The sequence below is a fragment of the Salvelinus fontinalis genome, chromosome 18, assembly GCF_029448725.1.
Source record: "Salvelinus fontinalis isolate EN_2023a chromosome 18, ASM2944872v1, whole genome shotgun sequence".
NCBI classification, from domain to species: Eukaryota; Metazoa; Chordata; class Actinopteri; order Salmoniformes; family Salmonidae; genus Salvelinus; species Salvelinus fontinalis.
This window is the reverse complement of record NC_074682.1, coordinates 39,640,786-39,659,264: the sequence shown is the minus strand read 5'-3', so window position 1 is coordinate 39,659,264 and position 18,479 is coordinate 39,640,786. Positions and strand designations below refer to the sequence as shown.

The 18,479-nt window shown below is 42.5% G+C and overlaps 1 protein-coding gene and 1 long non-coding RNA gene across 4 annotated transcripts in view; one reads left to right on the top strand and one right to left on the bottom strand.

Annotated features, from left to right (window-relative positions):
- The window catches only part of LOC129815483 (G-protein coupled receptor 22-like), a 29,411-nt gene extending 17,412 nt beyond the window's left edge, over window positions 1–11,999 (bottom strand). The window contains exon 1 of one of the 3 annotated variants that reach the window (XM_055869356.1): window positions 11,908–11,999. The gene's annotated coding sequence lies outside the window, so the exon portion shown is untranslated. Of the gene's footprint in view, window positions 1–2,649; window positions 2,864–11,907 lie in introns of those variants that run through there. The other 2 variants (XM_055869357.1, XM_055869358.1) reach the window with 2 other exon arrangements.
- Window positions 12,000–12,007: 8 nt separating this feature from the next.
- Window positions 12,008–18,248, top strand: LOC129815485 (uncharacterized). The gene is made up of 3 exons (XR_008753436.1): window positions 12,008–12,097; window positions 14,689–14,820; window positions 17,183–18,248. It is a non-coding gene; the product is annotated as an uncharacterized LOC129815485 (long non-coding RNA).
- Window positions 18,249–18,479: the final 231 nt, after the last annotated feature.

The following is an 18,479-nucleotide window of genomic DNA, read 5'->3' as shown; positions in this document are numbered from 1 at the left end:
AACTTTTGAGTGTATGTAGCCTGAGAAACAAGGTTGATGAAATTGACAACTTACTAACATCAGAAAACATTCATATTCTGACCATCTCTGAAACACACATAAATAATTCCTTTGATGATGCAGTAGTAGCTATACATGGTTATAGCATATACAGAAAAGATAGCAATGCAAATGGAGGAGGTGTATATGCTATATATGTCCAGAGTAATATTCCTGTTAGACTGAGACGATCTCATGTCAGATGATGTGGAAGTAATATAGCTACAGGTTCATCTGCCTTACCTAAAGCCTATTCTCATAGGAAGTTGCTATAGACCACCGAGTGCTAAAAGTGTCACACCCTGATCTGTTTCACATGTCTTTGTGATTGTCTCCACCCCCCTCCAGGTGTCACCCATCTTCCCCATTATCCCCAGTGTATTTATTCCTGTGATCTCTGTTTGTCTGTTGCCAGTTCATCTTGTCTTGTCAAGCGTACCAGCGTGTTTTTCCGAGCTCCTGGTTTTTCCCAGTCTCAGTTTTTCTAGTCCTCCCGGTTCTGACCTCTTGCCTGCCCTGACACTAAGTCCGCCTGCCTGACCACTCAGCCTGCCCTGACCTTGAGCCTGCCTGCCTCCCTGTACCATTTGGACTCTGACCTGGTTAATGAACTTTTGCCTGTCCTCGACCTGCCTCTTGCCTGCCCCTTGTTGTTTAATACATTACAGAGACTCGAACCATCTGCCTCCTGTGTCTGCATCTGGGTCTCGCCCTGTGCCGTTATAAAAAGTGATCATTTGGACTATACAATAAAATACTAATGCACTCGCCTGTGTGTGTTATTTGGCCAGCCAAGTATGCAGTAACAGTGAACAATATAGCTGGAAGCAAGGTGACACACAACAGACACAAGGCCCAGCAGGCATGTGATTGACAGGCCAGACAGAGATGGAGGGGATAGGGGAAGAGATGAAGACAACCAGCCTCATGTTCTATTTAACAACAACCCAAATAGAGGAGAAACGAGGGGAAAATGCCAGTCCCTGAGGTCATTAAAGTTTGATGGCAGATCCAGCACATCTCCCCAACCAGGAGCATAAACTCCTAACAAAAAAACAAGCAATCAATCAACTGATTTGGCCAAAGTCAAAGGAACCAATAAGATCCCGGTTGCCTACAAGAGGCCCCTCATTACCCATTCAAAAGCTTAATTTGGACTCAGGGGGTGACATCAGAGCCTTGTGTGTTCCTCTGTGCCCTCTTCATTAGTTTGACTCTGTTCAGATCGATGTACAAACTTTGTACCAGTCACACATCATTGTTCTCAGAAAGATAGCAAGTTCTACCATCTCACCTAGCAGGCAACCAATAGACCTTGCTTATGGCTATCGAGCTCATGACGTTCAATTTGATCGAACTACTAGACTCAACCAGCAGATAGAATCATTGTTTTAGAACTTATAATAGAATTAAGTGCACACTGTCTTGTTGACAGATTTAACAAATAAACACAAAAAACAGTATTTATTGGTCCTAAATAGAGGTGTGCCACTCTAACCAGAGTGAGAACTCTGCCTCATCTACTACAGTTATGGGGCTATGTTGCTATGGCATAGGTGAGAGTTGACTGACAGCTAGTCAAGCTCCTATAGTTCCACTGTCACAGGAGGCAAATCTATAAACAGATCCGGCTGTCAATGTGACAGGTTCTCATTAAGACACACACACACACACAGCAATGGCCTTGGGAGACAAAATGGTGTGACATCTGCAAAAGGACAGAGACCACCACTAAATCGAGAGTGAAAATATAGTGATAAAGTGTATTGATAGATGGGTACTGACAGAGAGAGGGAGTAAGGGGGAGGGACAGGGAAAGAGAGGGGGGGGGGGGGTTGGAGGAAGAGAGAGAGTGATCGCGAGAGAGAAAGAGAATAAGAGGGCTAGAGAAAGAGAGATGGGAAAAGAGTGAAGAGACTGCTGACTCATGGCTGTCTTAGGTGTTTCTAATGTCCGCAGTGAGACAATCGATCAAAGGCTTAATTTTCCCACTCAATTCATCCCACAGTGCTAACCGCTAGCAGCCACCAGCTGGGCCAGCAGCCTCCCTGGCAGCCAACCAACACCTAGCAGAAAAAGCAGCCTGTCCAAGCCCAACACAGAGCATGCTACTGCCAGCTCAATGCAAAGAAGCCAAATGAGAAAAGAAATGTAGCTGCCCGGTTCACTCTATTTTCTCTGGACAGTCATCAATAGTAAATAGAAATATTCTTACTACGGCTATTTTGTTTAGCGCTACTGGGATATGCTATTTAAAAATCTGACAGTAAAATAATAGAATACGCTCCACCTGTCATTTTCACTTCTGCTCAGTTCGCTTAATGCACACCCCCACCACCCTACCATACACTGATATACACACTCATATGTACACACACTGCCTACTGCGTCCCACCTCAGGGATGGCTATGTCACACACGAGCACACACACACACACGAGTGCACACGCACACACACACGCCATATTGTGCCACCAATACACATAGCCTATCCCACCATCCACTGCTTCAAACCCTCACACAGGAACGTATCCTCTATCTCACATCACCACCACCAAACCACACAAACCCACTCCCATTTGAAGATTGGTAAGCATCTGTGGTAACTTACATCTTGTGTGTTTAAAAGACTGCTGGATCCCATCCACCTGTTTGAAAGTGAGAGTGAGACAGAAAGAGATAAAAAGAGAGGGGGATGTAGGGAAGGAGTAATGAATGGGATGGAGGTATAGAGGTGCAGATGGATGTTGAGTCGTGTAATCGCTTGAGGGGAATGTTTGAGCCCTATTCACTCCCTCTATCCAGCTCTGATTTGACCACTCCCAAACCCTCCTCCTCTTCTCTCCTCTTTTCCATCCAACATGCCTCTAACTTCTCTTGCTCGTTTTCTCTCTCCATATTTTCAGGATCTCCTCATAATGTAAATGTTGAGACCTTTAAAGCTCTTTCTGTATCAGCTATAATACCAATTAAAAACAGATTTCCAATGGAAATCTCTGTAATTACAACTCTACTCATTTCTATCACCAACATGTTGTATTTCCTTATAAATACCAATATTTGCTCTTTAAACGAGCCTTTGGTTCCCACTCTCTCTCTCTGTCTTACTCACACAAACGGACACAGTTGGCCTAACACCTTCACAAAACAGCCCACAACTCACCCACCCAGTAACACATCCACATGCCTGAGGTGAACCCAAATCCTGTCCAAAATGGCCCTGGTACAGTAAGGAACCCCTAAGGATAGCTATAGATGAAGAGGACCTTGATCTCCAGGTAACCCTTGGGTCCTGGGGCAGTGTCATCATTATCATGTGTCGGCTTATCAGATTGTTGTCAATGGAAGTTGCTTTAGCATCCGTTATAAAACCTTCTCACATTACATAACTATCCCCAGCCCGAGAGACCAAGTCTGTCATTTAGCCATTACAAGTACCAGCCCATCAATAAGGCCAATCAAGACCGCAATGCAATCAAGCCTCTTTAAAAAAGAGAATGAATCCAAATCAGGCGCCACTGAGTCACTGTATAATCAAGCTATGACGGAGAGGGTTTAAGCATAGCAGGCTGCATGGAGAGAAATTATGATGCTGGTAGGTTGTGTATTCTAGCACAATGTGATATGTAGTGCTGTTGAACAATAATTTAGTGGATTATAATTACATTCATTAGGATACATTTTTTTCCCATAATTACTCCCACATTACTTGAGGGGTTTTAAGTGCTAAGCGGTGCTAAGCAACGGTGGCGTCAGTTTGTGACGGCCTTTCTGTCATGAGACGTGAATGTTCAGTCTGGGGCACAAATGGCCATTTTAGGTGAAAAAACATGACAATCTCATAAATTGTGAGAACCAGCTTCACAGAAATTGCACTGTTTTCCAAGAAAAGCATTCAAATCCTGTGTATTTTTCTGACCTGGCCTGGGTTTCAAATACTTAAAAAATGTATTCAAATACTTTGAGCTTTGCTTGAGTCTACCTGGCGTGCCAGATGGGCGGGTTTGCAATTTTAGTAGGCTACTTTTCTGTTGGTTTATTAAACCAGACAAGCTCAAACAAGTATTTGAATCAAATTCACAAGTATTTGAAACCCAGGTGTGGTATTTTCCCCTTTGTCATTCCATGTCCCCCCCCCCCACATGAAAACTAAAGTTTTAGCAGACAGTTTGCCACTTTTAGGAAGTGTTTATGTATGAATTTGTCCCAGATAAGCAGGTTGCTGGTGTTGGGACGGAGGTGTAGTTTTGTTTTTGTTTCTCTCCCCTCCAGCTCTGCATTATCTATTTTGTCTTCTCCCCTGTTCAGTGCTCCCCCCTAGTTAACTGTAATCCAATCAAGCCTGTGTTTGTGTCAGGGCATGCCATGGATCAATTTCACCATACGCCAGAGTCCCATTGTAACATTACAGTTCAACATCTGCCTGAACAAGCCAAGGGAGAGGGAGAGAGGGAGAGAGGGGGAGAGGGGGAGAAAAACAGGAACATAAATATGGGTAGATCAAGAGAGGTTACATTTTTAGAGCAAAGGGAGAGAAAGAGAAAATAACAGAGGATAAACAATAGCAGAAAGGAGAGAGACAGAGAGAGACAGAGAGAGAGACAGAGAGAGAGACAGAGAGAGAGACAGAGAGAGAGACAGAGAGAGAGACAGAGAGAGAGACAGACAGACAGACAGACAGACAGACAGACAGACAGACAGACAGACAGACAGACAGATGAGAGATTATAGATATGAGAGGCCTAAGTAGGGTTAAAGTGATGAAGTTAAATCTCTCCAGAAGGCAATTAGAGCTCAATGAATCCCATCTATCTCCTGCAGACAGGGCATCATTTGGGCAGGCAGGGAGGGCCACTACTGTCATGTCCCTCACTCCCTCCACTAGGCTATCACACTGCAGTGACAGACCTCAACAATGGAAGGAGAGGGAAACCAGCACCATACTGTCCTGCACGTGACCTTGCCATACTACACATGTACACAAGCATTCCTGGCACACACACACTCTCACACCCATGAACGGATGCACACGGGCAAACATAGCACAGACACACACCCACGTGCACACGTTCACACACATACGTTAACACACACAGCAAGCACACACACACACTCACACACGTATGCACTCACACAGACACATGAACGGATAAAAAAGCACACACATTTGTGTTTTATCTCCCCACTTTCACAGCGATCTCCCCCTCCTTGATGGGGTATCTCTCCTTAGTGTCTCCCTCCACCTCACTGGCGATTTATCTTTCCATCTATCCATTTTGTCTGCTTTTCATGTGTCCCTCCATCCCACCCCCTCTCATTACTTTTATCCTATCTAGCTTTGGATCACACACATCTCTCTCACTTTCTCAATGTATTTCTTGTGCGGTGGAGAAATCTCTTCTCGTCACTCATTATCTTGGATCAGTGAATTAATTGCAATGTGCTTCTAATTTCACATAGCCACCTCACTGCTTTACTCATGGGAAAAGTCTGCACCGTAGAACTGTGTAAAACTGAACCCTCTTCATACTAATTTGTATTCATCCAACCCTGTTCAAACATTCAGAGAGAGAAAAGATTAGAGATGGTTTTGGAGGTTCATGGAGCCCTGTGGTTCGAGGATGACTTTAAATATCCGACCATTAAGAATAAGCCGAGGCTGCGGATCCGTACGTAACCGCCCTACCCCCCTGGATCTTTTTTCCCTAGAGCTGAAGGTCCGATTTAAGTTCTGCGCATGTGTTATTTTACACACTATTTTGTTTTTACGTATCTGCTGCTCAACTTACCCTTCACTTTTCTCTCTTTATTCACCTTCTTCTGAACCCTCAACCAATTTGATCAACATGATGATGTAGCCTATGTCTCTGCCTTATATTAATAAGGGTAATTTAGGACATAGGCTGCAACCTTCTCCGTCTGTTGTAACTAAGGATACTGCAGCAGCACAAGCAGGGCGCAGTCTACACATTGCATTGGGGAAAAACAATCTGCTTTTTAACCACACACATACATTTGCGATGATGTAATCTTTATAGTTATGCTGCCATATTGTATCCTGAAAAAGAACACTAATACTTTGACTGCTTTTCTGCTCCCTACCATGCCAATGTTTCAATGACGATGAAAAAATGTCATTAAATCATTATTTAGACTGCGTGTCTGTGTCTTGCTTGTGTTTGATATGCTGCCTAAATAGCTGCATGTACTCCCTTCTGAAAAAATAACCTAAAATTGCTAATTAGACTGCCTGTTTGTGTCGTGCTTATGTTTGCAATAGCCTAGCCTACTGTTCCAACAGACAAATACGTTTGTTAAACAACATATCGATCATGTGCAACATGTCGAAGTTTGTAGACTACAACAGGAAAAGACATCCGATCATTGAAGCGGCAGCAGAGTGAGCTATGCAGCTATGCAAAAAAAATAATCTACGTACTATAGAGACCTCTCGGACCTTTATTTGGCAGGAAGAAAGGTCCAGGAAAAGTTGGGATCTGCAACCACTCTGTTAAGAATAATTGTCTCCAGCATTCTTAGGAAATAAGGAATAGCTGGAACCAGTGAGTCTGTGTACTGTAGGCCCTCAGATTCCCAACACAAAAGCCCATCAGATATACCAACACAGATAAAAACATACTGTATGAACACATTCAAAACCACAAATGACTTAACCGTAGACAACTGCCTTAAACAACAACCTTTCTTAGCCTTTCTTATTTCTGATGTCCCTAGACTTCCAAGCAAATTGTGACTCTCATGATGTTGTGAAATCTTAGGATAGTGAGTGTATTAGCCTCTACATCAGAACATTCAGTGCATTACAGAACAACTGTAGGAGGGAGCAAATATTTCACTCATTGTACAGAAATCAAATATGACAGCTTCGCTCAATTACTGCAGCAGCTAGCTGTAGAGTGACACATTTGTAGAAACATATTCCCCCACCACATCCACCATCAAATCCTCCATAAATACACACACGTGCACCACATCATGCACAGAAAGATAAACACCAAACAAACACTCTAGTGTGCAAAATTGTAAATTGTATGCACACACACGTTCTCTCTCTCGCTCGCACTCTCTCTCACACGCACACACACAGGGCCGGCTCCAGGCATAAGCGTCATAAGCGTTTTTAAAATGTACTTTTAGAAAGTCAGCGGGGGTCTCAACTTAATTTTGAGAGTTAGAATAGTAGAAGACACAAGGTGCAAGTTCGAAATGTGGTTGTGCATCAGTAGTTCTCTTGTTTTGTCAGTAACTGACAGTCACTCAATTAGCCATGTCAGCTAACAATTTTTACATTGGTAAGTTAGTCTAGCTAGTTATCTAAACTTTTAGTAATCATGGCTGAATAACAACCGGACATACAGGGCACATGCCCAGGGGCCTTGACCTCCAGGGGGCCCCCATTGATTTTGCTAGTCACTCCCACTCAGATATCATTCCATGACATAAGTCATGGCAAAATGTGTAGAACAGCAGGAAATTACCTTTAAAACTGCAAAACATTATCTCTGCCCTATGGGAAAATGTGTAGAACTGCATAAAACCTGCAACATATTCTCTATGCCTGCCCCATGGCTAAATGTGTAGAATTGCAGAAAATTAACATTAAAACTCACGTTTTCTCTCTGCCATCAAGAGGGGGGGGGGGGGGGGGGGGAAATGTGAGTGGAATGGGAATTGTTTTTTTGAGACAATCCCTTTGGGTTTCACAACAGGGACTCCCCAAGCAGCAATATGAATGAGGGGGAAAGCAGCTCCTACAACACACAACTGATTGCATACAAATACACAGGCAATGTAAAATACTGTGTGACTCTACACAGCCTCTTTGATAACAGTAGGCTTAACGGTTATAGTAGGCTTAACGGATACTTTAATCTAGTGATCCATAGGCTAGTTCTGAAACAAAACACTCAGATGCTATAGAAGTTTATATAGTAGCTTAGGCCTATATAAACACATACATACAGTGCAAGTCCAAAGTTTGGGCGCGCCTACTCCTTCAAGAATTTTTCTTTATTTTGACTATTTTCTACATTGCAGCTTAATAGTGAAGACATCAAAACTATGAAATACACATATGGAATCATGTAGTAACCAAAAAAGTATTAAACAAATCAAAATATATTTTAGATTTTAAAAGTACGCACCCTTTGCCTTGAGGACAGCTTTGCACACTCCCAGCAGTCTCTCAACCAGCTTCACCTGGAATGCTTTTCCAACAGTCTTGAAATAATTCCCACATATGCTGAGCACTTGTTGGCTGCTTTTCCTTCACTCTGCGGCCCAACTTATCCCAAACCATCTCAATTGGGTTGAGGTCGGGTGATTGTGGAAGCCCGGTCATCTGATGCAGCACTCCATCACCCTCCTTGGTAAAATAGCCCTTACACAGCCTGGATGTTTGTTAGGTCATTTTTCTGTTGAAAAACAGATGACAGTCCCACTAAGCGCAAACCAGATGGGATGGCATATCGTTGCAAAATGCTGTGGTAGCCATGCTGGTTAAGTGTGCCTTGAATTATAAATAAATCACAGACAGTGTCACCAGCAAAGCACCCCCACACCATCACACCTCCTCCTCCTCCATGCTTCACAGTGGGAACCACACATACTGAGATCATCTGTTCACCTACTCTGCGTCTCACAAAGACATGGCAGTTGGAACCAAAAATCTCGTATTTGGACCAGATCAAAGTACATATTTCCACGGTCCAGTCCATTGCTCGTGTTTCTTGGCCGAAGCAAGTCTCTTCTTCTTATTGGTGTATTTAATAGCGGTTTCTTTGCAGCAATTCGACCATGAAGGCATGATTCACGCAGTCCCCTCTGAACAGTTGATGTTGAGATATGTCTGTTACTTGAACTCTGTGAAGCATTTATTTGGGCTGCAATCTGAGGTGCAGTGAATGAACTTATCCTCTGCAGCAGAGGTAACTCTGGGTCTTCCTTTCCTGTGGAGGTCCTCATGAGAGCCAGTTTCATCGTAGCACTTGATGGTTTTTGCGACTGCACTTGAAGAAACTTTCAAAGTTCTTGACATTTTCCGGATTGACTGACCTTCATGTCTTAATTGGGGTAGGGGGCTGTATTTTCACGTCCGGATGAAAAGCAGGCCCAGAGTAAACAGCCTGCTACAAAGCCATAAAATCTAGAATATGCATATTATTAGTAGATTTGGATAGAAAACACTCTGAAGTTTCTAAAACTGTTTGAATGATGTCTGTGAGTATAACAGAAATCATATGGCAGGCAAAAACCTGAGAAAGAATCCAACCAGGAAGTGGGAAATCTGAGGTTGGTCGACTTTCAACTCAGCTCCTATTGAAGATACAGTGGGATATTGGTAATGTTCCTAATGCTTCCTAAGACTTCCTAAGGCTTCCACTAGATGTCAACAGTCTTTAGAACCTTGTCTGATGCTTCTACTGTGAAGTGGGGGCGAATGAGAGGGGAATGAGTCAGAGGTCTGCCAGCAGCCACGAGCTGACCATGCGCGTTCGCATGAGAGTTCGCTCCTGTTCCATTTGCTTTTCTGAAGACAAAGGAATTCTCCGGTTGGAACATTATTGAAGAATTATGTTAAAACATCCTAAAGATTGATTCAATACTTAGTTTGTCATGTTTTTACGGACTGTAATATAACTTTTTAAACTTTTCGTCCGTACTTTCCTCTGGACTTGCCTGCACGTCGTGAGTTTGGAAAGTGTACTGAACGCTAGAACAACAAGTAGGAATTTGGACATGATCAAACAAAACAAACATTTATTGTTGAACTGGGATTCCTGGGAGTGCATTCTGATGAAGATCATCAAAGGTAAATGAATGTTTATGTTATTTCTGACATGTTGACTGCACATTATGGCGGATATATTTGTGTCTTGATTGGGCTCTGAGCGCTGACTCAGATTATTGCATGGTTTGCTTTTTCCATAAAGCTTTTTTGAAATCTGACACAGCGGTTGCATTAAGGAGAAGTGCATCTAAAATTCCATGCATAACAGTTGTATCTTTTAGCTATGTTTATTATGAGTATTCCTGTAAATTGGTGTGGCTCTGCAAAATCAAAGGATGTTTTGAAACTTCTGAACGTAACACGCCAATGTAAACTCAGATTTTTGGATATAAATATGAACTTTACCGAACAAAACATACATGTATTGTGTAACATGAAGTCCTATGAGTGTCATCTGATGAAGATCATCAAAGGTTAGTGATTAATTTTCTCTCTATTTCTGCTTTTTGTGATTGCTCTCTTAGGCTGGAAAAATGGCTGTGTTATTCTGTGAATAGGCACTCACCTAACATAATCGTTTGGTTTGCTTTCGTCGTAAAGCCTGTTTGAAATCGGACACTGTGGCTGGATTTACAACAAGTGTATCTTTAAAATGGTGTAAAATACATGTATGTTTGAGGAGTTTTAATTATGGGATTTCTGTTGTTTTGAATTTGGCGCCCTGCAGTTTCACTGGCTGTTGAAGAGGTGGGACGCTACCGTCTCACGTACCCTAGAGAGGTTAAAGTAATGATGGACTGTCATTTCTCTTTGCTTATTTGAGCTGTTCTTGCCATAATATGAACTTTGTCTTTTACCAAATAGGGCTATCTTCTGTATAACACCCTTAACTTGTCACAACACAACTGATTGGCTCAAACGCATTAAGGAAAGAAATTCCACAAATTAACTTTGAACAAGGCACACCTGTTAATTCAAATGCATGAATTGAAATGCACCTCATGAAGCTGGTTGAGAGAATGCCAAGAGTGTGCAAAGCTGTCATCATGCAAAGGGTTGCTACTTTGAAGAATTTCAAATATAAAATATATTTTAATTTGTTTAACACTTTTTGTTTTCCACATGATTCCATGTGTTATGTGTTATGTATTCACTATTATTCAAGAATGTAGAAAAAAAGGAAAAATAAAGAACCCCCCCTAAAAGAATTGAATGAGTAGGTGTGTCTAAACTTTTGACTAGGGCTGTATAGCAGGCAGCCTATAGGGAAGGGATATAATATGGAAGTGTGATTGTCTGATAGTACTCTATACATTTAGGTCATAAATGGATGTCGACTGCATGAAAACAAAGCTGTTTTACTACAGTAGTGCAACTGACTACCTAAAGAACTGCCCGCTACTAGTCCATCTTGTCTATGCTGTAACATGGCTCTTCTCTCATCTTCCTTAATTTTGCCTATCTGGGACAAACTTAAACAAAATGCATTCATGGAATAAATTACGATTTGTTTTTAAATACCCCTGCTATGTGACAGTCAGTGGTGTTTGCAATGACAATATGCCTCTATAGTAGTCTATCATTTAGCCTACTTGTCACAATGAAGCATACAAAAAAAACTAGACCATGTACTATTACAGCATACACAGTAACAACTATGCACATGGCTGACTTATGTTTATTTGTCATTCCAAAGCATCCTTAAAAACAACCATTCGACAGAGACACTCCTCGGCAGGACAGGCTTTGGTAAGCATCCCATTACTGCCATGGCTACGTTAGGTTACTGAGCTGGTATTGACGCTCTATGGACGTCTCTTCACGACCCTCTGGGCTGATCCCACACTTCTACCGACTCTGCATCCTTGCCATGTGGCCGCAACTGCAACATGTGTGTTAATGTTGCATAATTCAACCTTTTTCAATTCAACAATTTCTTCCAACTTCTCTTATATCAATGTCTAAAACAAACAAATGATCCTTCAATAGATAAATTAACTCTCAAGATGCAATATATATATATGTGTCGAGGTTGACATGGCAGAAGGCTAACGGCAGCCTATAACCTATATAGAATCATAAACATAATGTAAATGGTTTATCTCTTTTTTTACTTACCTCCTTGCGCGGGTTTAGGAGGGGAATTCCCGCTACATTCTACTGCAGGTGTCCGCGCGCTGCGCTATCTCGCGTGCACAGAGCACCAAAGCTCCAGGACAGCCGGCTTTCAGCGCGCGACGTGACCGGAATAATTTCGCGCTTTTAGCGCGGGATTGGTACGAAATCCTCCACGGGACAAGAAAGAGAGGTTAGTACGGACCCTTTTCTGTTCATAAATCAATTAATTCCTCAACCTTTTAGCGTTTTCCCTCTCTGCACGAAGTCAGCTCAATGTCTCTATACAGAGTGAAGCATCCCACACATGGATCAATCAAAACGCAACGCATAGATTACACATGCACTGCAGCTGGTAGCCGCTCATAGGAGCACAGCCAATCCAACCCTTCTCCAATATGGTCACTATCTGCAGGCATAAGGGAAGGGATGTAGGAAGGGGAGGCGGGTGGAGAGGGGGGGATTGAGCGCTGTAGTTGGAGAGGGAATGGAATATGAGGGAGGGGGTGTGATGAGTATTGTTACAAGGACGACCTGAGATTCCTCAAGGGTGAATGCTCCCTAATAGTGATTCCTGAAACATTTCTGCTCCCTCTCACACACAGTACAACACTATATTACACCACCTCCGCCTTCTCTATCTCTCTCAGGGTGGGTATGTGAGGACAAGATGAAAGAATGGCAGGTCCGCTTGAGAAAAAATGGCCACTGTTTTCCTCTCTATTCAACAGATATTGTATTCAGACAATGTTCCGTTTCATTTGGTTATTTTCCTCTATTTCCCCCTGTATTTTCTAGAGGTGAGAGCTCCCCACAAGCAATCACACTGCCTTGAATATGAACGGGTGTCAGTGACGAGTGCAACACTGAATTACTTTACACATTGTCTGATGTCAGACCCTGGCACAAAAATGTCCGTCATTGTCCATCCATATCAGACGTTTCAATCTCAATCTGTGAGAGGGTGAGAAGTTAAACCAAATAAATGATAAAATGACTCTGTCAACATGTCAGAGGGATGAATAGGATGAAGAATAAAATAGGTGGCATATAAAAGGGAGAAAGCTGGGGGTTAGGTTTTTATGTGAACCTGTCAAAAATATAAATTTATGTCCAGTAAATTGTCACACTGACTCCATGATGAGATGCCATATGAGTGAAGCTCAATGTTTATAATTCAAGCACTTCCTCCCTGTTAAACAAGGTAGTATTTAGTGGATAATATCCAGTGGCGACCCGTCATTCAGGGCAGATGGGGCAGAGCCCACATTTTTTGATTTTTTTGGGGGGGGCTTGCCTGTTTTGCATGTTATTTTGGCATTAATACGTGTCACATATCAGTTTAGCAAACAATGTAAAAAATATAGATATATCATTGAGTTAAAAAAGTTGCATACAGGGCCTCCCGGGTGGCGCAGTGGTCTAGGGCACTGCTTCGCAGTGCTAACTGCGCCACCAGAGTCTCTGGGTTCGCCCCCAGGCTCTGTCGCAGCCGGCCGCGACCGGGAGGTCCGTGGGGCGACGCACAATTGGGCTAGCGTCGTCCGGGTTAGGGAGGGTTTGGCCGGTAGGGATTTCCTTGTCTCATCGCGCTCCAGCGACTCCTGTGGCGGGCTGGGCGCAGTGCGCGCTAACCAAGGGGGCCAGGTGCACGGTGTTTCCTCCGACACATTGGTGCGGCCGGCTTCCGGGTTGGAGGCGCGCTGTGTTAAAGAAGCAGTGCGGCTTGGTTGGGTTGTGCCTCGGAGGACGCATGGCTTTCGACCTTCGTCTCTCCCGAGCCCGTACGGGAGTTGTAGCGATGAGACAAGATAGTAATTACTAGCGATTGGATACCACGAAAATTGGGGAGAAAAAGGGGATACATTTAAAAAAAAACACAAAAAACAAAAAAAGTTGCATACAAACATGGTCTCGTTTTTGTTGTCTTGAGTAAGGCAGCTCCAAAATGCAGGTGTTTCAGCCAAGCTCAGTGCTTTCTGTGGTGGTGGGGCAAGCCAGTAGAAAATACGGAGCATTGAGCGGTGTTCTGTCATTCATGGGGACACTACTTCACCACCAAGTCTAAGGATAGAGCTCTAAAATTCCTGCCCCTTGTGTGCTGCCACAGATTTACATTAGTAGTGCCCATCCAAGAAGGCTCAAGGTCCACAGATAAAACGTCAAATCACGTTATATCTACAGTAGCTTTGATTGGACTTGTCAACATCATACTTTCATACTTTCTTAGCTAGCAGTCATCATCATGAATCAAGTCGACAATCTACTGGCAAATCCTTTTTAATTCTTGTCATATGAAGAGAAATAATGAAGAGAAATTAGAGATAAAACGTATCGGTGCTCATCGGCCATTGGACATAAACAATACACAGCAAGTTGGAAATCGCAAATTCAACAATAAGTGGTTTGGAAGGAATCAGTGGCTAACTGCAAACATTGCAAAGCAATCATTAGCCTGCTATTCAGTGGAGTGGCTGTGTGGTCCCAAGTCTAAGATTAAGGGTCTCTTTTCCTAGTTTAAAATTATAAACATTCAACATTGTCCATGTTGTCAATGAAGCATGATTTGTGCCGCGCTCAAAACAACTGTTAATTCGGAACTGCAAAATCTGACTTTAGTGAGTTCAAGACAACTGGGAACTTGGGAAAAACGAGCTACGACTGAGGAAATACGTTTTAAACTTTCATCCAACTCGTAATTGTAAATCGGGAACTCAGGCCTCTTTCTAGAGCTACGACCTGAAGATCACTGACGTTATCATGATTCAACCCTTTTTTTCCCAGAGTTCCCAGTTGTCTTGAAAGCACCAAAAATCCAGAGAATGCCAGACTTTGATGACAAAGTCTGATGACAAAATTTCCCCATGAAAGGACCTCCGCGCCACCATCCTGTTCAAGTCAGCACAGCACAACAAGGTGAGACTAAAAATGTATTGTATGCTGCTGCATAAATTATGTAATATGCCAGGGAGATATGTATACTGTAGTTAAGAAAGTAATAGTAAGTGTATGTTGTGAAGTAAGCTGTTAGTAGCCCATGTGCCTCACTCTAATAATTTGGTCTATTTTCACCTCTTAATTTTGCCTACTGTTCTGACTTGGTGGTGCACATGTAGCCTATAACCTGTTTTAGAGAAATGTAATCATTTAATATTGTAAGAGATATCATTGTCTGCTTAAACCTCTACCGCTTCTCTCTCCCGGATCCGGGATCCTCCTCATCAAAAAAGCTGACTAGCATAGCCTAGCCTAACGCGACAGGGATATCATATAATATAATTTTCATGAAATCACAAGTCCAATACAGCAAATGAAAGATAAACATCTTGTGAATCCAGCCATCATTTCCGATTCTTAAAATGTTTTACAGCGAAAACACAATATGTATTTCTATTAGCTAACCACAATAGCAAAAGACTCAACCGCATATTTTCACCATTTTTCTACCGCATAGGTACCTATCACAAAACCGACCAAATAGAGATATAATTAGTCACTAACCAAGAAACAACTTCATCAGATGACAGTCTTATAACATGTTATACAATAAATTTATGTTTTGTTCGAAAATATGCATATTTGAGGTATAAATCATAGTTTTACATTGCAGCTACCATCAAAAATATCACCAAAGCAGCCAGAATAATTACAGAGAGCAACGTGAAATACCTAAATACTCATCATAAAACATTTATGAAAAATACAGGGTGTACAGCAAATGAAAGATAAACATCTTGTGAATCCAGACAATATTTCAGATTTTTTAAGTGTTTTACAGCGAAAACACAATATAGCATTATATTAGCTTACCACAATAGCCAAACACACAAATGCATTTATCAGCAGCAAAAGGTAGCGATTGCAAAAACCAGCAAAAGATATAAAATTAATCACTAACCTTGACCAACTTCATCAGATGACAGTCTTATAACATCAGGTTATACAATACACTTATGTTTTGTTCGAAAATGTGCATATTTTGAGCTGCCAACCGTGGTTATACATTGTGAATATGTAGCACCGAATTGTCCGGAGCTAGTTTGGACACTCACCTAATCTGACCAAAGAACTCATCATAAACTTTACTAAAAAATACATGTTGGACAGCAAATGAAAGATACACTAGTTCTTAATGCAACCGCCGTGTTAGATTTAAAAAAATAACTTTACCATAACAAACAGCTTACGTTATAGCGAGACAGCGCCCGCAAAAAGGGCAGAAATTAGGACTCAACATTTTCCACAGAAATACGAATTAACATCATAAATTGTTCTTACTTTTACTGAGCTTCCATCAGAATCTTGTACAAGGAGTCCTAGGTCCAGAATAAATCGTTGTTTGGTTTTAGAATGTCCTTTTCTCCTGTCGAATTAGCAACCTTAGCTAGCCATGTGGCGCGAACATGCCCATCTTCTCCTGACGCAAAGAAAGCAAAATTCCAAAAGTTGCAATAAACGTTGAATAAACTGATACAACTCGGTTGAAAAAAACTACTTTATGATGTTTTTATCACATCTATCAAATAAAATCAGAGCCGGAGATATCCACCGTGTATACCGAACGCTTATCAGAAGCCAATGTTGATGTCCTTCCCGCGCCTAGGTAGAGAAAGGAAATTCTGGTCACGTCATTCCAAGAGCTCTTGTTCGACCTCAGATCAAGCTAGACACCCCATTCCACCTTCCACTGCCTGTTGACATCTAGTGGAAGGCGTATGCAGTGCATGCAAATCCATAAATATTAGGCAATTGAATAGGCAGGTCCTGGAACAGAGCATCGTTTTCAGATTTTTCACTTCCTGTCTGGAAGTTTGCTGCCAAATGAGTTCTGTTTTACTCACAGATATAATTCAAACAGTTTTAGAAACTTGAGAGTGTTTTCTATCCAATAGTAATAATAATATGCATATTGTACGATCTAGAATAGAGTACGAGGCCATTTAAATTGGGCCAATTTTTTCCCAAAGTGAAAACAGCGCCTCCTATTCACAAGAAGTTATTAAATGTGTCATGTCTCCTCCTGCTGTCTCTCTCGGGCGCCAGGCTGCCCATCATTACGCACACCTGTCACCATCATTACGCGCAGCTGCGCAATATTGGACTCACCTGTACTCCATTGTTTTTGTTGATTACCTCTCTATATCTGTCTGCTCCTCAGTTTGTTCCCTGTGTCAGCAATGATGTCGTTATTTTTCCCCTGTCCCGACGCTGTTCCTGTTCTATTTCATGTCCGTTGTTTATTAAATGTTCACTCCCTGTACTTGCTTCTCGTCTCCAGCGTCGATCCTCACAGAATGCTGACACCATGAAAGGAAGCATCAGAGAGTTTTTGTTTTTTATTTTGGTTGGTGACGTTGGGTCCGGGTGCCGTCACCGATGGAACCGGGGGTGCCTCAGCTAGCTTATCGGGCTTCCACGCCGTAGCTGGCTCAAGAGGTCTTCTTTCCTCGGTTGGCTCGGCAGGCGCCCACCCCCGTCAGGCTCCCACGCCTCAGCGGGATCGTCTGGCTCTCACGCCTCAGCTGGATCGTCAGGCTCCCACGCCTCAGCCGGCTCGTCAGGCTTCTACGCCTCAGCCAGCTTGTCCAGTGCCCATGCCTCGACAGTCCCGCTCCCCCTCTCTGGCACTCGAAGGTGCCAGGCTGCCCTTCATTACGGACACCTGTCACCATCATTACGTGCAGCTGCGCAATATTGGATTTACCTGGACTCCATTAATTTGTTGATTACCCCCTCTATACCTGTCTGCTCCTCAGTTTGTTCCCTGTGTCAGCATTGATGTTGTTATTTTTCCTCTGTCCAGATGCTGTTCCTGTTCCGTTTCATGTTTTCACTTGCTTCTCATCTCCAGCGTCAATCCTCACAAAATTCCCCTTTTATTTATCCTACGGTTCTGACTTGGTGTACAGGGAGAACACTGTAAAAATGGCCCATGTTCTGAATTCTGTTGCTGTACATTTCAAAAGAACTGATCAAATAGTTATTTTGATTACGTCTGTCCTAGCTCGCTCATTAATGTCTTAATCGAAATTACGGATTGCCTCTTATCTGCTTGTCGACCCCTTATGCCATAGTTTGTACATCTCAGTTGTCAGTAGAAATCACATTTGTTTAAGCAAGTCAGCCATATCAGCTATGTTTTTTAAAAGGCAGTTAATGAGGCTGAATTATCTGTTTCGCTGCCAGACAAGGCATTTGTAGTATAGTGCAAATAATGTATTGTTTAGTGTTGTGTTGTGTAGTGTCTTTGCTGGCATGCATCCCACATTTAGATTTTTTGCCCCACCAAGATTTAAATGCTAAAACTGATAATATCACCGCGAGAAATTAAATATCTATGAGGATAGGGGGCCATGTCTACCAGAGTCAGTAGTGTGTCCTATGGTGTACTTTCACTCTCTCTCTCTCTCTCTCTCTCTCTCTCTCTCTCTCTCTCTCTCTCTCTCTCTCTCTCTCTCTCTCTCTCTCTCTCTCTCTCTCTCTCTCTCTCTCTCTCTCTCTCCTCTCTCTCTCTCTCTCTCTCTCTCTCTCTCTCTCTCTCTCTCTCTCTCTCTCTCTCTCTCTCTCTCTCTCTC